Source organism: Arachis stenosperma, chromosome 6 (assembly GCF_014773155.1).
Source record: "Arachis stenosperma cultivar V10309 chromosome 6, arast.V10309.gnm1.PFL2, whole genome shotgun sequence".
Taxonomy (NCBI): domain Eukaryota; kingdom Viridiplantae; phylum Streptophyta; class Magnoliopsida; order Fabales; family Fabaceae; genus Arachis; species Arachis stenosperma.
This window is the reverse complement of record NC_080382.1, coordinates 56,485,494-56,507,410: the sequence shown is the minus strand read 5'-3', so window position 1 is coordinate 56,507,410 and position 21,917 is coordinate 56,485,494. Positions and strand designations below refer to the sequence as shown.

The window sequence follows — 21,917 nt, the reverse complement described above, 5'->3', positions numbered from 1 at the left end:
TGGGTGTTTTTAAAAATGGTTGAGTTGATAAACAGAAATTTAAATCAGAGAATTTAATTAATTCTAAATAAAAGCCTTGACTGGGGGTAGATTAGTTGGAAGCCCTATTCTTGTTGAAATACTCTCAAGATTAATTAATAATTGGAAGTTACTCTGCTTAGTTAACCCCTACTAGGTAAAGGAAAGTCAAGCAAGTTGGAAATCTGTTTCTAGTCATAAGTCCTAGTCCTCTCCCTTGGGAAGGACTAGAGTTAATGATTAGAGGGTGATTCAACAATAAACTCAATTATAATTTCTCTCTTGAGTAGTTCAACTCAAGGGTTCCTTTCAATCATCCCCAATCAAGTCATGGAACTACTCACTCATCATAATTATAAAATTCACAGAATTAATGGTGAAAATAAAAGAAGACATGATAAACAATAATAAAAGGATTAATTGAAAATAAAAATAGTCTATATTAATAACTTGTAAAAATAAGCCAAAGTCAACTCTAGAGGGATTAAGAATATGGAAGAATAAATATAAAAAGTAAATAACAAAATAAGATGACTAGTACCGGAGGTAGACTCTTCTCAAAAGCTAAAGCCAAAATCTTCCAATGCTAATTATGAATGCTCAAGTGAGTGAAAAACCTAGGGGAGGAGTAAATCCAGATCTAAAGCTAAAAATTATGCAGAATGAATTGTGTCCATCGTTTCTGCATATTCCCTGACTCTAGTCTGTAATTCCGGGTCGAAAACTAGGTTGAAATCCGGCCCAGAAACTCTGCCAGCGACTTTTAAAATTCTGCAGATCGCGCACATCACGCGGACGCGTCATTCACGCGGACGCGTCATTCGGCATTTTTCTTTTCCATGCGGGCGCGTCGTCCATGCCTCCGCGTCGCTTCTGCTTTTCCAATCCGCGCGTCCGCGTCACTCATGTGGCCGCATCACTGCGAATTCCTCTCTTTCGCGCGGTCGCGTCGCTGACACGTACGCGTCACTTCTCGCTGGTCATCTCCTCAATTTCTTGTATTCCTTCCATTTTTGCAAGCTTCCTTCCCAATCTCTCATTCATTCATGCCCTATAAAGCATGAAACACTTAACACACAGATCATAGCATCGAATGGAGTAAAGGGGGATTAAAATACCTAATTAAAGGGTCTCCAGGAAGTAAGTTTTCAATCATGTAATAATTTTAGGAAGGAAATATAAATGCATGCTAATTATATGAATAAGTGGGTAAAGACCATGATAAAACCACACAATTAAACACATTGTAAACCATAAAATAGTGATTTATCAGAAATCATCCAAATTTCTCATGGAATGATCAACAAAAGCCTCAACAAGGCTTTAATAATGGTGGAAGAAACAGGTTTAGCAGTAGCAACCCTTTTTTATTATCTTCTCAGCAACAAACAGAGAATTCTGAGCAGAGCCCCTCTAGCTTAGCAAACATAGTCTCTGATCAATCTAAGGCCACTTTAAGTTTCATGAATGAAACAAGGTCCTCCATTAGAAACTTGGAGGCACAAGTGGGTCAGCTGAGTAAGAAAATTACTGAAACTCCTCCTAGTCCTCTCCCAAGCAATACAGAAGAGAATCCAAAAAGAGAGTGCAAGGCCATTGATATAATTAAAATGGCCGAATACAAAGAGGAAAGGGAGGACGTGAATCCCAATGAGGAAGACCTCCAGGGACGTCCTCCAGACAGAAAGGAGTTCCCTATTGAGGACCTAAAGGAACCTGAGGCTTATATAGAGACCATAGAGATTCCATTAAACTTTCTTCTGCCATTCATGAGCTCTGAGAACTATTCTTCCTCTGAAGAGGATCAAGATGTAACTGAAGAGCAAGTCGCTCAATATCTAAGAGCCATCATGAAGCTGAATGCCAAATTGTTTGGTAATGAGACTTGGGAAGATAAACCTCCCTTGCTCATTAGTGAACTAAATACATGGGTTCAGCAAACTCTACCTCAAAAGAAACAAGACCCTGGTAAATTCTTAATACCCTGTACCATAGGCACTATGACTTTTGAGAAGGCTCTGTATGACCTGGGGTCAGGTATAAATCTTATGCCACTCTCTGTAATGGAGAAACTGGGGATCTTTGAGGTACAAGCTGCAAGAATCTTAGAGATGGCAGACAAGTCAATAAAACAAGCTTATGGATTGGTAAAGGACGTGTTAGTGAAGGTTAAAGGCCTTTACATCCCTCCTGATTTCATAATCCTAGACACTGGGAAGGATGAGGATGAATGCATCATCCTTGGAAGACCCTTTCTAGCCACAGCAAGAGCTGTGATTGATGTTGACAGAGGAGAGCTAGTCCTTCAATTGAATGGGGACTACCTTGTGTTTAAAGCTCAATGATCTTCCTCTGCAACCATGGAGAGGAAGCATGAAAAGCTTCTCTCAATACAGAGTCAAACAAAGCCCCCACGATCAAACACTAAGTTTGGTGTTGGGAGGCCACAACCAAACTCTAAGTTTGGTGTTGAGAAGCCCTCACATTAAAACTCTAAGTTTGGTGTTGGGAGGCCCTCATCATGCTCTGAACATCTGTGAAGCTCCATGAGAGCTCACTGTCAAGCTATTGACATTAAAGAAGTGCTTATTGGGAGGCAACCCAATTTTTTTTATTTATTTATCTATATTTCTATTGTTCTTTTATGTTTTATTAGGTTTATGATCATGTGGAGTCACAAAACAATTGCAAAAATTAAAAAGAGAATAAAAAACAATAGAAGAAAAATCACACCCTGGAGGAAGAGCTGTCTGGCATTTAAACTCCAGAAACAAGCATATGTCTGGCGTTTAACGCCAGAAACAAGCACCAAGCTGGCCTTCAACGCCAGAAACAAGCATCAGGCTGGCGTTAAACGCCAAAAACAGGCTACATTTGGGCATTTAACGCCATAAACAAGCTGCAGCCTAGCGTTAAACGCCAGGATTGCATACATAGGGCGTTTTACAGGCCTAAAAGGTGTAGGAATGAGAAATCCTTGACACCTCAAGATCTGTGGATCCCATAGGATCACCTCAGGATCTGTGGACCCAATAGGATCCCCACCTACCCCACTTCTCTCTTCTTCACACAATCCAATAACACTATATCCTTCACCAATGACCTCAATCTCTCTTCCCCATTACCCCTTCATCAATCACATCCATCCACTCTTCCCTATAAACCCCACCTACCTTCAAATTCAAAATCTCTTTCCCACCCAAACCCACACTAAATGACCGAACCCAAACCCCTCTCCCTCCACTATATAAACCCCTCAATCCTTCTTCATTTTCACACAATACTACCCTCTCTTCTCCCCTTGGCTGAAACCCACACCTCTCTCCATCTCCTCTATATCTTCCTCTTCTTCTTCTATTCTTTCTTCTTTTGCTGGAAGACGAGCAACATTCTAAGTTTGGTGTGGTAAAAGCATAGCTTTTTTGTTTTTCTATAACCATTGATGGCACCTAAAGCCAGAGAAACCTCAAGAAAGAGAAAAGGGAAGGCAATTGCTTCTACCTCTGAGTTATGGAAGATGGAGAGATTCATCTCAAAAGCCCATCAAGACCACTTCTATGAAGTTGTGGCCAAGAAAAAGCTGATCCCTGAGGTCCCTTTTAAGCTCAAAAAGGGTGAATATCTGGAGATCCGACAAGAGATTAGAAGAAGAGGATGGGAAGTTCTCTCCAATCCCATTCAACAAGTTAGAATCTTAATGATTCAAGAGTTCTTTGCAAATGCAAGGATCACTAGGAACCATGATCAAAGCATGAACCCAAACCCAAAGAATTGGCTTACAATGATTCGGGGGAAATGCTTAGATTTCAGTCTGAAGAACGTAAGGTTGGCGTTTAACTTGCCTATGATGCAAGAAGACGCACGCCCCTACACTAGAAGGGTCAACTTTGATCAAAGGTTGGACCAAGTCCTTATGGACATATGTGTGGAAGGAGCTCAATGGAAAAGAGACTCAAAAGGCAAGCCGGTTCAATTGAGAAGACTGGACCTTAAGCTTGTGGCTAGAGGATGGTTGGAGTTCATCCAACGCTCCATCATCCCCACTAGCAACCAATACAAAGTAACTGTGGATCGGGCCATCATGATCCATAGCATCATGATTGGAGAGGAAGTAGAAGTTCATGAAGTCATCCCTCTAGAACTCTACAAAGTAGTCGAAAAGCCCTCCACCTTGGCAAGGCTAGCTTTTCCTCATCTCATTTGCCATCTATGCAACTTAGCTGGAGTTGTCATAGAAGGAGACATCCTCATTGAAGAGGACAAGCCCATCACTAAGAAGAGGATGGAGCAAACAAGAGAGCCCATTCATGGATCTCAAGAGACGCATGAGGAAGCTTGGTGCACGAAATTGTGATCATCAATGGCACCATCAACATGGTACGCTCAATTGCAATCTCAACTCTTTATCACAACTTCGCACAACTAACCAGCAAGTGCACTGGGTCGTCCAAGTAATAAACCTTACGCGAGTAAGGGTCGATCCCACGGAGATTGTTGGTATGAAGCAAGCTATGGTCATCTTGTAAATCTCAGTCAAGCAGATTCAAATGGTTATGGATGATTTATGAATAAAGCATAAAATAAAGATAGAGATACTTATGTAATTCATTGGTGAGAATTTCAGATAAGCGTATGGAGATGCTTTGTCCCTTCCGTCTCTCTGCTTTCCTACTGTCTTCATCCAATCCTTCTTACTCCTTTCCATGGCAAGCTGTATGTTAGGCATCACCGTTGTCAATGGCTACAGTCCCGTCCTCTCAGTGAAAATGTTCAACGCGCTCTGTCACAGCACGACTAATCATCTGTCGGTTCTCAATCAGGTTGGGATAGAATCCAGTGATTCTTTTGCGTCTGTCACTAATGCCCAGCCTTCAGGAGTTTGAAGCTCATCACAGTCATTCAATCCTTGAATCCTACTCAGAATACTATAGACAAGGTTTAGACCTTTCGGATTCTCTTGAATGCCACCATCAATTCTAGCTTATACCATGAAGATTCTGATTAAGGAATCCAAGAGATATCCACTCAATCAAAGGTAGAACGGAGGTGGTTGTCAGGCACACGTTCATAGGTGAGAATGATGATGAGTGTCACGGATCATCACATTCATCAAGTTGAGGAACAAGTGATATCTTAGAACAAGAATAAGCCGAATTGAATAGAAGAACAATAGTAATTGCATTAATACTCGAGGTACAGCAGAGCTCCACACCTTAATCTATGGTGTGTAGAAACTCCACCGTTGAAAGTACATAAGAACAAGGTCTAGGCATGGCCGAATAGCCAGCCTCCCAAAGAGGGTTCAATCATAAAAACATGATCAAAAGATTTTTAAGATTGAAAGATGAAAATACAATAGCAAAAGGTCCTATTTGTAGAGAACTAGTAGCCTAGGGTTTACAAAATTGAGTAAATGACATAAAAATCCACTTCTGGGCCCACTTGGTGTGTGCTTGGGCTGAGCATTGAAGCATTTTTGTGTAGAGACTTTTCTTGGAGTTAAACGCCAGCTTTTGTGCCAGTTTGGGCGTTTAACTCCCACTTCTGTGCCAGTTCCGGTGTTTAACGCCGGGCAGTCTTGAGCTGATTTGGAACGCCGTTTTGGGCCATCAAATCTCGGGCAAAGTGTAAACTATTATATATTGCTGGAAATCCTAGGATGTCTACTTTCCAACGCAGTTGAGAGCGCGCCAATTGGGCTTCTGTAGCTCCAGAAAATCCACTTCGAGTGCAAGGAGGTCAGAATCCAACAGCATCTGCAGTCCTTTTCAGCCTCTGAATCAGATTTTTGCTCAGGTCCCTCAATTTCAGTCAGAAAATACCTGAAATCACAGAAAAATACACAAACTCATTGTAAAGTCCAGAAAAGTGAATTTTAACTAAAAACTAATAAAAATACAATAAAAACTAACTAAAACATACTAAAAACATACTAAAAATAATGCCAAAAAGCGTATAAATTATCCGCTCATCACAACACCAAACTTAAATTGTTGCTTGTCCCCAAGCAACTGAAAATCAAAAAAGAAGAGAATATGCAATGAATTCCAAAAACATCTATGAAGATCAGTATTAATTAGATGAGCGGGGCTTTTAGCTTTTTGCCTCTGAACAGTTTTGGCATCTCACTCTATCCTTTGAAATTCAGAATGATTGGCTTCTATAGGAACTCAGAATCCAGATAGTGTTATTGATTCTCCTAGTTAAGTATGATGATTCTTGAACACAGCTACTTTATGAGTCTTGGCTGTGGCCCAAAGCACTCTGTCTTCCAGTATTACCACCGGATACATACATGCCACAGACACATAACTGGGTGAACCTTTTCAGATTGTGACTCAGCTTTGCTAGAGTCCCCAATTAGAGGTGTCTAGGGTTCTTAAGCACACTCTTTTTTTTTGCCTTGGATCACGACTTCATTATTTTTTTCTTTTTCTTTTTCCCCTTTTTTTTGTTTTTTTGTGTATTCACTGCTTTTTCTTGCTTCAAGAATCATTTTTATGATTTTTCAGATCCTCAGTAACATGTCTCATTTTTTCATCATTCTTTCAAGAGCCAACATTCATGAACAAAAAATTCAAAAGACTTATGCACTGTTTAAGCATACATTCAGAAGTCAAAGTATTGCCACCACATCAAAATAATTAATCTGTTATAAAATTCAAAATTCATGCAATTCTTCTCTTTTTCAATTAAGGACATTTTTCATTTAAAAAAGGTGATGGATTCATAGGACATTCATAACTTTAAGGCATAGACACTTAGACACTGATGATCATAAGACATAAACATAGATAAACATAAGCATAAAAATTCGAAAAACAGGAAAATAAAGAACAAGGAGATTAAAGAACGGGTCCACCTTAGTGATGGCGGCTTGTTCTTCCTCTTGAAGATCTTATGGAGTGCTTGAGCTCCTCAATGTCTCTTCCTTGCCTTTGTTGCTCCTCTCTCATGATTCTTTGATCTTCTCTAATTTTATGGAGGATGATGGAATGTTCTTGGTGCTCCACCCTTAGTTGTCCCATGTTGGAACTCAATTCTCCTAGGGAAGTGTTAATTTGCTCCCAATAGTTTTGTGGAGGAAAGTGCATCCCCTGAGGCATCTCAGGGATTTCATGATGAGTGGGATCTCTTGTTTGCTCCATCCTTTTCTTAGTGATGGGCTTGTCCTCATCAATGAGGATGTCTCCCTCTATGTCAATTCCAACTGAATAACAGAGGTGACAAATGAGATGAGGAAAGGCTAACCTTGCCAAGGTAGAGGACTTGTTCATCACCTTATAAAGTTCTTGGGCTATAACCTCATGAACTTCTACTTCCTCTCCAATCATGATGCTATGAATCATGATAGCCCGGTCTATAGTAACTTCGGACCAGTTGCTAGTGGGAATGATTGAGCGTTGGATAAACTCCAACCATCCCCTAGCCACGGGCTTGAGGTCATGCCTTCTCAGTTGAACCGGCTTTCCTCTTGAATCTCTCTTCCATTGAGCGCCCTCTTCACAAATGTCTATGAGGACTTGGTCCAACCTTTGATCAAAGTTGACCCTTCTAGCGTAAGGGTGTTCATCTCCTTGCATCATGGGCAAGTTGAATGCCAACCTTACATTTTTCGGACTAAAATCTAAGCATTTCCCCCGAACCATTGTAAGCCAATTCTTTGGATCCGGGTTCACACTTTGATCATGGTTCTTGGTGATCCATGCATTGGCATAGAACTTTTGAACCATTAAGATTCCGACTTGTTGAATGGGGTTGGTAAGAACTTCCCAACCTCTTCTTTGAATCTCATGTCGGATCTCCGGATATTCACTCTTTTTGAGTTTGAAAGGGATCTCGGGGATCACCTTCTTCATGGCCACAACTTCATAGAAGTGGTCTTGATGCACCCTTGAGATGAATCTCTCCATCTCCCATGACTCGAAGGTGGAAGCTTTTGCCTTCCCTTTCCTCTTTCTAGAGGTTTCTCCAGCCTTAGATGCCATAAATGGTTATGGAAAAACAAAAAGCAATGCTTTTACCACACCAAACTTAGAAGGTTTGCTCATCCTCGAGCAAAAGAAGAAAGAAAAGAGTAGAAGAAGAAGAAATAGAGGAGATGGAGGGGGCTTTGTGTTTCGGCTAAGGGGGAAGAAGTAGTGTTTAGGTTGTCTAGAAATGAAGGGGTGAAGATGGGTTTATATAGGGGTGGAGAGAGGGGTAGGGTTCGGTCATGTATGGGTGGGTTTGGGAGGGAAAGTGGTTTGAATTTGAATGGTAAGGTAGGTGGGGTTTTATGAAGGATGGATGTGAGTAGTGAAGAGAATGGTAGGATTTGATAGGTGAGGGGTTTTTGGGGAAGAGGTGTTGAGGTGATTGGTGAATGGGTGAAGAAGAGAGAGAGTGGTAGGGTAGGTGGGGATCCTGTGGGGTCCACAGATCCTGAGGTGTCAGGTATAATTCATCCCTGCACCAAGTGGCGAGCAAAATTGCTCTTTCTGCCAATCCTGGCATTAAACGCCGGTCTGGTGCCCATTTCTGGCATTTAACGCCAGCTTGATGCCCATTCCTGGCGTTAAACGCCAGTCTGGTGTCCCTTTCTGGCGTTAAACACTCAGAATGGTGCCAGACTGGGCGTTAAACGCCCATTTGCTGCCCTTACTGGCGTTTAAACGCCAGCAAGTTTTTCCTCCAGGGTGTGCTATTTTTCTTTCTATTTTTCATTCTGTTTTTGTTTTTTCAATTGATTTTGTGACTTCCCATGATCATCAACCTATAGAAAACATAAAATAACAAAGGAATTAGATAAATATAACATTAGGTTGCCTCCCAACAAGCGCTTCTTTAATGTCAGTAGCTTGACAGAGGGCTCTCATGGAGCCTCACAGATACTCAGAGCAATGTTGGAACCTCCCAACACCAAACTTAGAGTTTGAATGTGGGGGTTCAACACCAAACTTAGAAGTAGGTTGTGGCCTCCCAACACCAAACTTAGAGTTTGACTGTGGGGGCTCTGATTGACTCTGTTTTGAGGGAAGCTCTTCATGCTTCCTTTCCATGGTAACAGAGGGATATCCTTGAGCCTTAAACACAAAGGATTCTTCATTCACTTGAATGATCAATTCTCCTCTGTCCACATCAATCACAGCCTTTGCTGTGGCTAGGAAGGGTCTGCCAAGGATGATGGATTCATCCATGCACTTTCCAGTCTCTAGGACTATGAAATCAGCAGGGATGTAATGGTCTTCAACCTTTACCAGAACATCCTCTACAAGTCCATAAGCTTGTTTTCTTGAATTGTCTGCCATCTCTAGTGAGATTCTTGCAGCTTATACCTCAAAGATCCCTAGCTTCTCCATTACAGATAGAGGCATGAGGTTTATGCTTGACCCTAGGTCACACAGGGCCTTCTCAAAGGTCATGGTGCCTATGGTACAAGGTATTAAAAACTTCCCAGGGTCCTGTCTCTTTTGAGGTAATTTATGCCTAGACAAGTCATCTAGTTCTTTGGTGAGCAAAGGGGGTTCATCCTCCCAAGTCTCATTACCAAATAACTTGTCATTTAACTTCATGATTGCTCCAAGGTACTTGGCAACTTGCTCTTCAGTGACATCTTCATCCTCTTTAGAGGAAGAATACTCATCAGAGCTCATGAATGGCAGAAGTAAATCCAATGGAATTTCTATGGTCTCATTATGAGCCTCAGATTCCCATGGTTCCTCATTAGGGAACTCATTGGGGGCCAGTGGACGTCCATTGAGGTCTTCCTCATTTGCGATCACTGCCTCTTCCTCCTCTCCAAATTCGGCCATGTTGATGGCCTTACACTCTCCTTTTGGATTTTCTTCTGTATTGCTTGGAAGAGTGCTAGGAGGGAGTTCAGTAATTTTCTTGCTCAGCTGTCCCACTTGTGCCTCCAAATTCCTAATGGAGGACCTTGTTTCAGTCATAAAACTTTGAGTGGTTTTGATTAGATCAGAGACCATGGTTGCTAAGTCAGAGTGGCTCTGCTTAGAATTCTCTGTCTGTTGCTGAGAAGATGATGGAAAAGGCTTGCCATTGCTAAACCTGTTTCTTCTACCATTATTGTTGTTGAAACCTTGTTGAGGTCTCTGTTGATCCTTCCATGAGAGATTTGGATGATTTCTCCATGAAGGATTATAGGTGTTTCCATAGGGTTCTCCCATGTAATTCACTTCTTCCATTGAAGGGTTCTCAGGATCATAAGCTTCTTCTTCAGATGAAGCGTCCTTAGTATTGCCTGGTGCAGCTTGCATTCCAGACAGACTTTGAGAAATCATATTGACTCGCTGAGTCAATATTTTGTTCTGAGCCAATATGGCATTCAGAGTATCAATCACAAGAACTCCTTTCTTCTGATTCGTCCCATTGTTCACAGGATTCCTTTCAGAAGTGTACATGAATTGGTTATTTGCAACCATTTCAATGAGTTCTTGAGCTTCTGCAGGCATCTTCTTCAGATGAAGAGATCCTCCAGCAGAGCTATCCAATGACATCTTGGACAGTTCAGACAGACCATCATAGAAGATACCTATGATGCTCCATTCAAAAAGCATGTCAGAGGGACACTTTCTGATCAATTGTTTGTATCTTTCCCAAGCTTCATAGAGGGATTCACCTTCCTTCTGTCTGAAGGTTTGGACTTTCACTCTAAGCTTACTCAATTTTTGAGGTGGAAAGAACTTTGTCAAGAAGGCATTGACTAGCTTTTCCCAAGAGTTCAGGCTTTCTTTAGGTTGTGAGTCCAACCATATCCTAGCTCTGTCTCTTACAGCAAAAGGGAATAGCATAAGTCTGTAGACCTCAGGGTCAACCCCATTAGTCTTGACAGTGTCACAGATTTACAAGAATTTAGCTAAAAACTGATGGGGATCTTCCAATGGAAGTCCATGGAACTTGCAATTCTGTTGCATTAGAGAAACTAATTGAGGCTTAAGCTCAAAGTTGTTTGCTCCAATGGCAGGGATAGAGATGCTTCTCCCATAGAAGTCGGGAGTAGGTGCAGTAAAGTCACCCAGCACCTTCCTTGCATTGTTGGCATTGTTGTTGTTTTCGGTTGCCATGTCTTCTTCTTTGAAGATTTCTGTTAGGTCCTCTACAGAGAGTTGTGCTTTAGCTTTTCTTAGCTTTCGCTTCAAGGTCCTTTCAAGTTTAGGGTCAGCCTCAACAAGAATGCTTTTGTCTTTGCTCCTGCTCATATAAAAGAGAAGAGAACAAGAAAATATGGAATCCTTTATGTCACAGTATAGAGATTCCTTGAGGTATCAGAGGAAAAGAAAAATAGAAGGAAGAGGTAGAAGAATTCGAACTTATCAAGAAAGATAGAGTTCGAATTGTGCATTGAGGAGGAGTGTTAGTCCAAAATAGAAGGATGTGAGAAGAGGGGAAGAAATTTTCGAAAATAAATTAAAAACATTTTAAAAACATTTTGAAAAATTGAAGAATGATTTTCGAAAAATATGATTGGGAAAGAAATAAAGTAATTTTTGAAAAAGATTTTGAAATTATAAATCAAAAAGATATGATTGAAAACTATTTTGAAAAAGATGTGACTAAGAAGATATGATTGAAAAGTTATGGTTTTAAAAAGATGTGATTGAAAAGATATGATTGAGAAACAATTTAAAAAGATTTGATTTTTAAAATTAATGACTTGGCTAACAAGAAAAGATATGATTCAAACATTAAGCCTTTCTCAACAGAAAAGGCAACATACTTGAAATGTTGAATCAAATCATTAACTGTTAGCAACTATCTTTGAAAATGGAAAGAAATTGATTTTGAAAAGATATGATTGAAAAGATATGATTTGAAAAAGATTTGATTTTGAAAAATTTTGAAAACTTGAAAAAAATTTGAATTAAAAATAAAATCTTCCCTCTTGTGCCATCCTGGCGTTAAACGCCCAGAATGGTATACATTCTGGCGTTTAACGCCCAAAACTCACCCCTTTTGGGCGTTAAACGCCCAGCCAGGCACCCTGGCTGGCGTTTAAACGCCAGTTTTCCTTCCTCACTGGGTGTTTTGAACGCCAAGCCTTTTTCTGTGTAATTCTTCTGCTGTATGTTCTGAATCTTCAATTCTCTGTATTATTGACTTGAAAAGGCACAAATTAAAAATTTTTTTGAATTTTTAATGATGAGGAATAATCAAAATGCAACTAAGACCAAATAAACAATGCATGCAAGACACCAAACTTAGAAGTTTGTATACTACTGAAACTAACAAATTGAGAATGCATATGAGACACAACAAAACACTCAAGACAGGAGAATTTAAAGATCAGAGCAAGGAAATCATCAAGAACAACTTGAAGATCAATGAAGACACATGAATGAATTCGAAAAATGCAAGAAGAAAAGAAACATGCAATTGACACCAAACTTAAAATGAGACACTAGACTCAACAAGAAACATAAAATATTTTTGGTTTTTATGATTTTGTAATTTTTTTTGGATTTTTTTCGAAAATTGAAAGAAAATAAGGTTATCAAAATTCTTAATGAGAATTCCAGGAATCATGCAATGTTAGTCTAAAGCTTTAGTCTAAAGGAATTAGACATGGCTAGCCAAGCTTCAGCAGGACATTACATTCAAGAGCTAAATTGATGAGAATCAATCAGCTTTGGTGATGATAAGAACATCACATTGAAACACTAGAATTCATTCTTAAGAACTCTGAAGAAAAATACCTAATCGAAGCAACAAGATGAACCGTCAGTTGTCCAAACTAAAACAATCCCCGGCAACGGCGCCAAAAACTTGGTGCACAAAATTGTGATCATCAATGGCTCCATCAACATGGTACGCTCAATTGCAATCTCAACTCTTTATCACAACTTCGCACAACTAACCAGCAAGTGCACTGGGTCGTCCAAGTAATAAACCTTACGCGAGTAAGGGTCGATCCCACGGAGATTGTTGGTATGAAGCAAGCTATGGTCATCTTGTAAATCTCAGTAAGGCAGATTCAAATAGTTATGGATGATTTATGAATAAAGCATAAAATAAAGATAGAGATACTTATGTAATTCATTGGTGAGAATTTCAGATAAGCGTATGGAGATGCTTTGTCCCTTCCGTCTCTCTGCTTTCCTACTGTCTTCATCCAATCCTTCTTACTCATTTCCATGGCAAGTTGTATGTTGGGCGTCACCGTTGTCAGTGGCTACAGTCCCGTCCTCTCAGTGAAAATGTTCAACGCGCTCTGTCACAGCACAGCTAATCATCTGTCGGTTCTCAATCAGGTTGGAATAGAATCCAGTGATTCTTTTGCGTCTGTCACTAACGCCCAGCCTTCCGGTGTTTGAAGCTCGTCACAGTCATTGAATCCTTGAATTCTACTCAGAGTACCACAGACAAGGTTTAGACCTTCCGGATTCACTTGAATGCCGCCATCAATTCTAGCTTATACCACGAAGATTCTGATTAAGGAATCCAAGAGTTATCCACTCAATCTAAGGTAAAACGGAGGTGGTTGTCAGGCACACGTTCATAGGTGAGAATGATGATGAGTGTCACGGATCATCACATTCATCAAGTTAAGGAACAAGTGATATCTTAGAACAAGAATAAGCCGAATTGAATAGAAGAACAATAGTAATTGCATTAATACTCGAGGTACAGCAGAGCTCTACACCTTAATCTATGGTGTGTAGAAACTCCACCGTTGAAAGTACATAAGAACAAGGTCTAGGCATGGCCGAATAGCCAGCCTTCCAAAGAGGGTTCAATCATAAAAATATGATCAAAAGGTTTTTAAGATTGAAAAATGAAAATACAATAGCAAAAGGTCCTATTTGTAGAGAACTAGTAGCCTAGGGTTTACAGAAATGAGTAAATGACATAAAAATCCACTTCCGGGCCCACTTGGTGTGTTCTTTGGCTGAGCATTGAAGCATTTTCGTGTAGAGACTTTTCTTGGAGCTAAACAACAGCTTTTGTGTCAGTTTGGGCGTTTAACTCCCACTTCTGTGCCAGTTTCGGCGTTTAACGCCGGGCAGTCTTGAGTTGATTTGAAACTCCGGTTTGGGCCATCAAATCTCGGGCAAAGTGTGGACTATTATATATTGCTGGAAAGCCCAGGATGTCTACTTTTCAACGCAGTTGAGAGAGCGCCAATTGAACTTCTATAGCTCCAGAAAGTTCACTTCGAGTGCAGGGAGGTCAGAATCCAACAGCATCTGCAGTCCTTTTCAGCCTCTGAATCAGATTTTTGCTCAGGTCCCTCAATTTCAGTCAGAAAATACCTGAAATCATAGAAAAGCACACAAACGCATTGTAAAGTCCAGAAAAGTGAATTTTAACTAAAAACTGATAAAAATACAATAAAAACTAACTAAAACATACTAAAAACATACTAAAAATAATGCCAAAAAGCGTATAAATTATCCGCTCATCAAAGCTCATCTTCAAGAAATCCCTGAAATGTCTCAAGGGATGTATTTTCCTCTAAACAACTATTGGGAACAACTCAACACTTCTCTAGAAGGATTGAGTCATAACATGAACCAATTAAGGGTGGAACACCAAGAGCACTCCATCATTCTCAATGAGATTAGAGAATATCAAAGAGCTGTGAGGGAGGAGTGACGTTAGGATTTTTGCTAGTAAAGAATTTTGTAAAAATATAGTCGCGTTGTGAGTATAGATTCTAAACCAACAGAAATCCCTTCGTACAAACGTTTTGGTTGTCACAAGTAACAAATTCCTTTTAAATTGATAACCGAGTATTTAAACCTCGGGTCGTCTTCTCAAGGAATTGCAGGGAGGTATGTTCTTATTATTGGTTATGAGTCTTGTAAATTGGGGGTTTTGAAAGTAAGGAAGAAGTATGTTAAATGACAAGTAAAATAAATAAATAACTGTAAAATAAACTCTTGGCAAGGTATGAAAACTGGAAGTCCTATCCCAGTTATCTTTATCAATTGTGATGAGAATTGGATTTTTCTCCCACTAAGTTAACCTCTAACTATGAAGGTAAGTCAAGTGAATGGAATGAGTTTGGTTCCTCAGGTCCTAGTCTTTCCTTGGAAAAGCCTAGAGTTAGTGGAACTCGAGTTAATTCTTGAAGAATTTCAATTTTCAGTCAACAATGAGTTTGACAACTCAGAGTTACCAATTAATCAATCAAGGCCAAAAGGGAAGAAAATCTACTCGAATGAAAATAAATTGGATAAAGCCAAAGCATCCATAACATATAAGTCTGAAATACCTCAATTTATATTAATTAAAGAAAATCCTAACATGAATGGCTCATAAGCCAAATAGGCAACATAAGTAATACAAGCATTAAAGTATCTGAAAATAAAAGAGAAATATAAAGTAAAAGGAATATTGAACCTAATGAAGAGTCGAAATCCTAAATCCTTTAAGAGGAATCCTAATCCTAAATCCTAAGAAAGAGGAGAGAACCTCTCTCTCTAAAAACTACATCTAAAACCTAAAATTGTGAGTAATGATTGAAATTGATATGAATTCCTTCTTTAAGTCTCTGCATATTCCCTGACTTTAATCTGTGTTTCTGGGCTGAAAACTGGGTTGAAATGTGGTCCAGAATCTCTGCCAGCGACTTTTGTAATTCTGCATACCGCGCACGTCACACAGCCGCGTCGTCCACGCGTTCGCGTCACTCAGCATTTCTCGTACCACGCTTTCGCGTCGTTCGTGCAGCTTCCAATCCGCGCCGTTGCGTCAGGCACGCGAGCGCGTCACGGTAATTCCTTCTATTTCGCGCGGTCGCATGAGCCATGCGACCACGTGACTTCTCGCTGGTCATCTCCTCAATTCCTTGTGTTCCTTCCATTTTTGCATGCTTCCTCTTCATTCCTTACGCCATTCCTGCCTTATGAAGCCTGAAACACTTAGCATACAGATCACGGCATCGAATGGTACGAAGGAAGATAAAAATATACAACAAAAAGGTCCTTAGGAAGCAAGTTATTAATCATAGGATATTTTTAGGAAGGAATTTTAAATACATGCAAATCATATGAATAAGTGGGTGAAAAGCTTGATAAAACCACTCAATAAAACACAATATAAACCATAAAATAGTGGTTTATCAACCTCCCCACACTTAAACATTAGCATGTTCTCATGCTAAACTCAAGGAGACTAAATAAATGAGTAGGGAAAGGCAGACTCATGCAATGCAACCTAAGAATGTGGATACAACTACATGCTAAAATGATTCTATCTACTTGGTGAAAAAGTAAATAAATCCTTCAAAAATAAATATGAACTGGATTTCACTAATTCAAATCACAAAATACAATACAAATAACTTGCAAGAAGAAGATAGCTCTTGAAAGCAAGGAACATAATATTAAGTGCTGAACCCTTACTGGTAGTGTATATCATTCTAACTCTCAAGTGTCTAGGGTTAATTCTCTCAATTCTCTACTAATCTTGCTTTCTATAGCTTGCTCTTCATCTAACAATCAACAAAAATTTAATGCACCAATACACAAATCAAGAGGCCTTTTAAAGGTTGTAATGGGGTTGGGGTCAAGGTAGGATTGTATTTGGCCAAGTGGACTAAAATCTGAATCCTTAATTAACATAAACTTTCCACCTAACTTAAGACAATCCATTTAATTAAAATACAAAATCTAACTTCCCATTAACTGTGTTTTCCACATATTCATGCATCCTAAATTTGAGTTCAGTACATATGCATTGATACCAACACTTACTTTGGGGCATTTTGTCCCCTTTTTATTTTTCCGCTCTTTTTTTTCTTTTCTTTTTCTTTTATTTTTCTTTTCTTAATATATTTTTTTAATGCATATGATTAAGGTTTTGAATGTATAAACATGTTCTTAACATTTTTCACATTTTCACACAAAGTCTAACATACTCAATTCCTAAACCAAACGTTTCCAAACCCACTTTTCCCCATACTTAATTCATGAGCATTCTCACTAATCTAAGCTAATCAAGGATTTAAATTAAGGACATTATTGTTTTCCATTTAGAGTTAGTAATGAGCTAAAGTAAAGAACAAATGGGTAAAATAGGCTCAAATTGGTTTGCAAAGGATAACGAAAGGGTAAGGTCATATGGGTATGTAAGCTTAGTGAAACAAGGCCTCAATCATATAAGTGCTTGCATACATCAAACAATGGAAATATAGAATTAAGCAAGATAAAGATTACAATTTTAGAGAGAATAACACACAAAAATAAAATATATTGGTTGATAAAATGCAACCAATCAAATAGGCTCAAAATCTCACTGGTTTTGTGTGTTCGAGCTCTAAACTTTGTTCCAAAATAATATTTCTTCATATATGTTTTTTTCAAAAAGTTTTTAATTTAAATTAGTGAAATACTATAAAAAGTTTCTTGAAAAAGAAAATATTACTTCAACCAAGTGGTAAAATATGCACAAAATCAAACAAACATGCAATCAAACATGCAAATGCAACAATGAAAAACAAAAATTGGTGTTGAGAAGTGATGAGCGGATAATTTGTACGCTTTTTGGCATTGTTTTTAGTATGTTTTTAGTATATTTGGTTTAGTTTTTAGTATATTTTTATTAGTTTTTAGTTAAAATTCACTTTTCTGGACTTTACTATGAGTTTGTGTGTTTTTCTATGATTTCAGGTATTTTCTGGCTGAAATTGAGGGACCTGAGCAAAAATCTGATTCAGAGACTGAAAAGGACTGTAGATGCTGTTGGATTCTGACCTTCCTGCACTCGAAGTGGATTTTCTGGAGCTACAGAAACCCAATTGGCGCGCTCTTAACGGCGTTGGAAAGTAGACATCCTGGGCTTTTCAGCAATATATGATAGTCCATACTTTGCCCAAGATTTGATGGCCCAAACCGGCGTTCAAAGTCACCTTCAGAAATTCCAGCGTTAAACGCCGGAACTGGCACCAAAGTGGGAGTTAAACGCCCAAACTGGCACAAAAGCTGGCGTTTAACTCCAAGAAGAGTCTCTACACGAAAATGCTTCATTGCTCAGCCCAAGCACACACCAAGTGGGCCCGGAAGTGGATTTTTATGTCATTTACTCATCTTTGTAAACCTTAGGCTACTAGTTTTCTATAAATAGGACCTTTTACTAGTGTATTTTAATCTTTTGATCATGTTTTTATGATTGAACCCTCTTTGGGAGGCTGGCCATTCGGCCATGCCTAGACCTTGTTCTTATGTATTTTCAACGGTGGAGTTTCTACACACCATAGATTAAGGTGTGGAGCTCTGCTGTACCTCGAAGTATTAATGCAATTACTATTGTTCTTCTATTCAATTCCGCTTGTTCTTGTTCTAAGATATCACTTGTTCTTCAACTTGATGAATGTGATGATCCGTGACACTCATCATCATTCTCACCTATGAACGTGTGCCTGACAACCACCTCCGTTCTACCTTAGATTGGGTGAATATCTCTTGGATTCCTGATACACGATGCATGGTTGATCGCCTGACAACCGAGTGCTCGCCTGACAACCGAGCCAGCCATTCCGTGAGATCAGAGTCTTCGTGGTATAGGCTAGAACTGATGGTGGCATTCAAGAGAATCCGGAAGGTCTAACCTTGTCTGTGGTATTCTGAGTAGGATTCAATGATTGAATGACTGTGACGTGCTTCAATCTCCTGAGGGCGGGGCATTAGTGACAGACGCAAAAGAATCACTGGATTCTATTCCGGCCTGATCGAGAACCGACAGATGGATAGCCGTGCCGTGACAGGGTGCGTTGAACATTTCCACTGAGAGGATGGGAGGTAGCCACTGACAACGGTGAAACCCTTGCATAAGCTTGCCATGGAAAGGAGTAAGAAGGATTGGATGAAGACAGTAGGAAAGCAGAGAGACAGAAGGGACACAGCATCTTCATGCGCTTATCTGAAATTCCCACCAATGAATTACATAAGTATCTCTATCTTTATCTTTATGTTTTATTCATATATCATTCATAACCATTTGAGTCTGCCTAACTAAGATTTACAAGGTGACCATAGCTTGCTTCATACCAACAATCTCCGTGGGATCGACCCTTACTCGCGTAAGGTTTATTACTTGGACGACCCAGTGCACTTGCTGGTTAGTTGTGCGGAGTTGTGATGAAGAGTTGAGATTGCAATGAGCGTACCATGTTGATGGCGCCATTGATGATCACAATTTCGTGCACCAAGTTTTTGCCGCCGTTGCTGGGGATTGTTTCGTGTATGGACAACTGACGGTTCATCTTGTTGCTTAGATTAGGTATTTTTCAGAATTCTTAAGAATAAGTTCTAGAGTTTCATGATGATCTGTTGAAATCTGGATGGCTGAGAAGCCATGTCTAATCTTATTGGACCGAGGTTTCAACTGATCATCACAAGAGCTTATTGATCTCTATCAATCTTGCTATTGGAGCAATGATCTGCTAAGGCTTGGCTGGCCATTGGCCATGTCTAGTGTTTTGGACCGAAGCTTTCTTTGAAAGCTTGGCTGGCTGTGAAGCTATGTCTAATTCCTGGACCGGAGTCTTAGACTAGCATTGCAATGATTCCTGGAATCCAAATTAAGAATTCTGAAACCTTTATTTTCTATTTCCATATAATTTTCGAAAAATCCAAAAAAAAAATTCAAAATCATAAAAACCAAAAATATTTTATGTTTCTTGTTTGAGTCTAGTGTCTAATTTTAAGTTTGGTGTCTTGCATGCATTGTTTATTTGATCTTGGTTCTATTTTCAAGTCAATAGTACAGGGAACTGAAGATTCAGAACATGCAGCAGAGGAATTACACAGAAAAAGCTGGGCGTTCAAAACGCCCAGTGAAGAAGGACAGACTGGCGTTTAAACGCCAGCCAGGGTACCTGGTTGGGCGTTTAACGCCCAAAAAGGTAGTGCATTGGGCGTTAAACGCCAGAATGTGCACCATTCTGGGCGTTTAACGCCAGGATGGCACAAGGGGAGGATTTTGTTTTCAAATCAATTTTTTTCAAGTTTTCAAAGTTTTTCAAAATCAAATCTTTTTCAAATCATATCTTTTCAATCAAATGTTTTCAAAATCAATTTCTTTCCTTTTTCAAAGATACTTGCTATCAATTAATGATTTGATTCAACATTTCAAGTATGCTGCCTTTTCTGTTGAGAAAGGTTTAATGTTTGAATCATATCTTTTCTTGTTAGGCAAGTCATTAATTTTTAAAATCAAATCTTTTTAAAATTGTTTTCAAATTATATCTTCTCAATCATATCTTTTTAATCACATCTTTTTCAAAACAGTTTTCAATCATATCTTTTTTATTTCTAATTTCAAAATCTTTTTCAAAAATCACTTGATTTCTTTTCCACTCTTAGTTTTCGAAAATCAATTAAAGTTTTTCAAAATGTTTTTTTTTAAATCTTTTTAATTTAAATTTTCGAAATTTCTTCCCCTCTTCTCGCATCCTTCTATTTATGGAGTATCACTCCTTCTCAATGCACAATTCGAACTCTATCTCACTAAGTTCGAATTTTTCTACCTCTTTCTTCTATTTTTCTTTTTCTCTGACACCTCAAGGAATCTCTATACTGTGACATAGAGGATTCCATAGTTTCTTGTTCTCTTCTCTTTCATATGAGCAGGAACAAAGACAAAGGCATTCTTGTTGAAGCTGACCCTGAACCTGAAAGGACTTTGAAGCGAAAGCTAAGAGAAGCTAAGGCACAACTCTCTGCAGAGGACCTAACAGAAATCTTCAAAGAAGAAGAACACATGGCAGCCGAAAACAACAACAATGCCAACAATGCAAGGAAGGTGCTTGGTGACTTTACTGCACCTACTCCCGACTTCTATGGGAGAAGCATCTCTATCCCTGCCATTGGAGCAAACAACTTTGAGCTTAAGCCTCAATTAGTTTCTCTAATGCAACAGAATTGCAAGTTCCATGGACTTCCATTGGAAGATCCTCATCAGTTCTTAGCTGAATTCTTGCAAATCTGTGACACTGTCAAGACTAATGGGGTTGACCCTGAGGTCTACAGACTTATGCTATTCCCTTTTGCTGTAAGAGACAGAGCTAGGACATGGTTGGACTCACAACCTAAAGAAAGCCTGGACTCATGGGAAAAGCTAGTCAATGCCTTCTTGGCAAAGTTCTTCCCACCTCAAAAATTGAGTAAGCTTAGAGTGGAAGTCCAAACCTTCAGACAGAAGGATGGAGAATCCCTCTATGAAGCTTGGGAAAGATACAAACAATTGATCAGAAAATGTCCTTCTGACATGCTTTCTGAATGGAGCATCATAGGTATTTTCTATGATGGTATCTCTGAACTGTCCAAGATGTCTTTGGATAGCTCTGCTGGAGGATCTCTTCATTTGAAAAAGATGCCTACAGAAGCTCAAGAACTAATTGAAATGGTTGCAAATAACCAATTCATGTACACTTCTGAAAGGAATCCTGTGAACAATGGGACAAATCAGAAGAAAGGAGTTCTTGAGATTGATACTCTGAATGCCATTCTGGCTCAGAACAAGATATTGACTCAACAAGTCAATTTGATTTCTCAAAGTCTGTCTGGAATGCAAAATGCACCAAGCAGTACTAAGGATGCTTCATCTGAAGAAGAAGCCTATGATCCTGAGAACCCTTCAATGGAAGAGGTGAATTACCTAGGAGAACCCTATGGAAACACCTATAATTCTTCATGGAGAAATCATCCAAATTTCTCATGGAAGGATCAACAGAGACCTCAACAAGGTTTCAACAACAATAATGGTGGAAGAAACAGGTTTAGCAATGGCAAGCCTTTTCCATCATCTTCTCAGCAACAGACAGAGAATTCTAAGCAGAACAACTCTGACTTAGCAACCATGGTCTCTGATCTAATCAAAACCACTCAAAGTTTCATGACTGAAACAAGGTCCTCCATTAGGAATTTGGAGGCACAAGTGGGACAGCTGAGCAA

General features: G+C 39.3%; 1 non-coding gene across 1 annotated transcript; it reads right to left on the bottom strand.

The window, feature by feature from the left end:
* Positions 1-21,129: 21,129 nt before the first annotated feature.
* LOC130937330 (small nucleolar RNA R71) lies at positions 21,130-21,237 on the bottom strand. Its single transcript, XR_009068552.1, has one exon. It is a non-coding gene; the product is annotated as a small nucleolar RNA R71 (small nucleolar RNA).
* Positions 21,238-21,917: the final 680 nt, after the last annotated feature.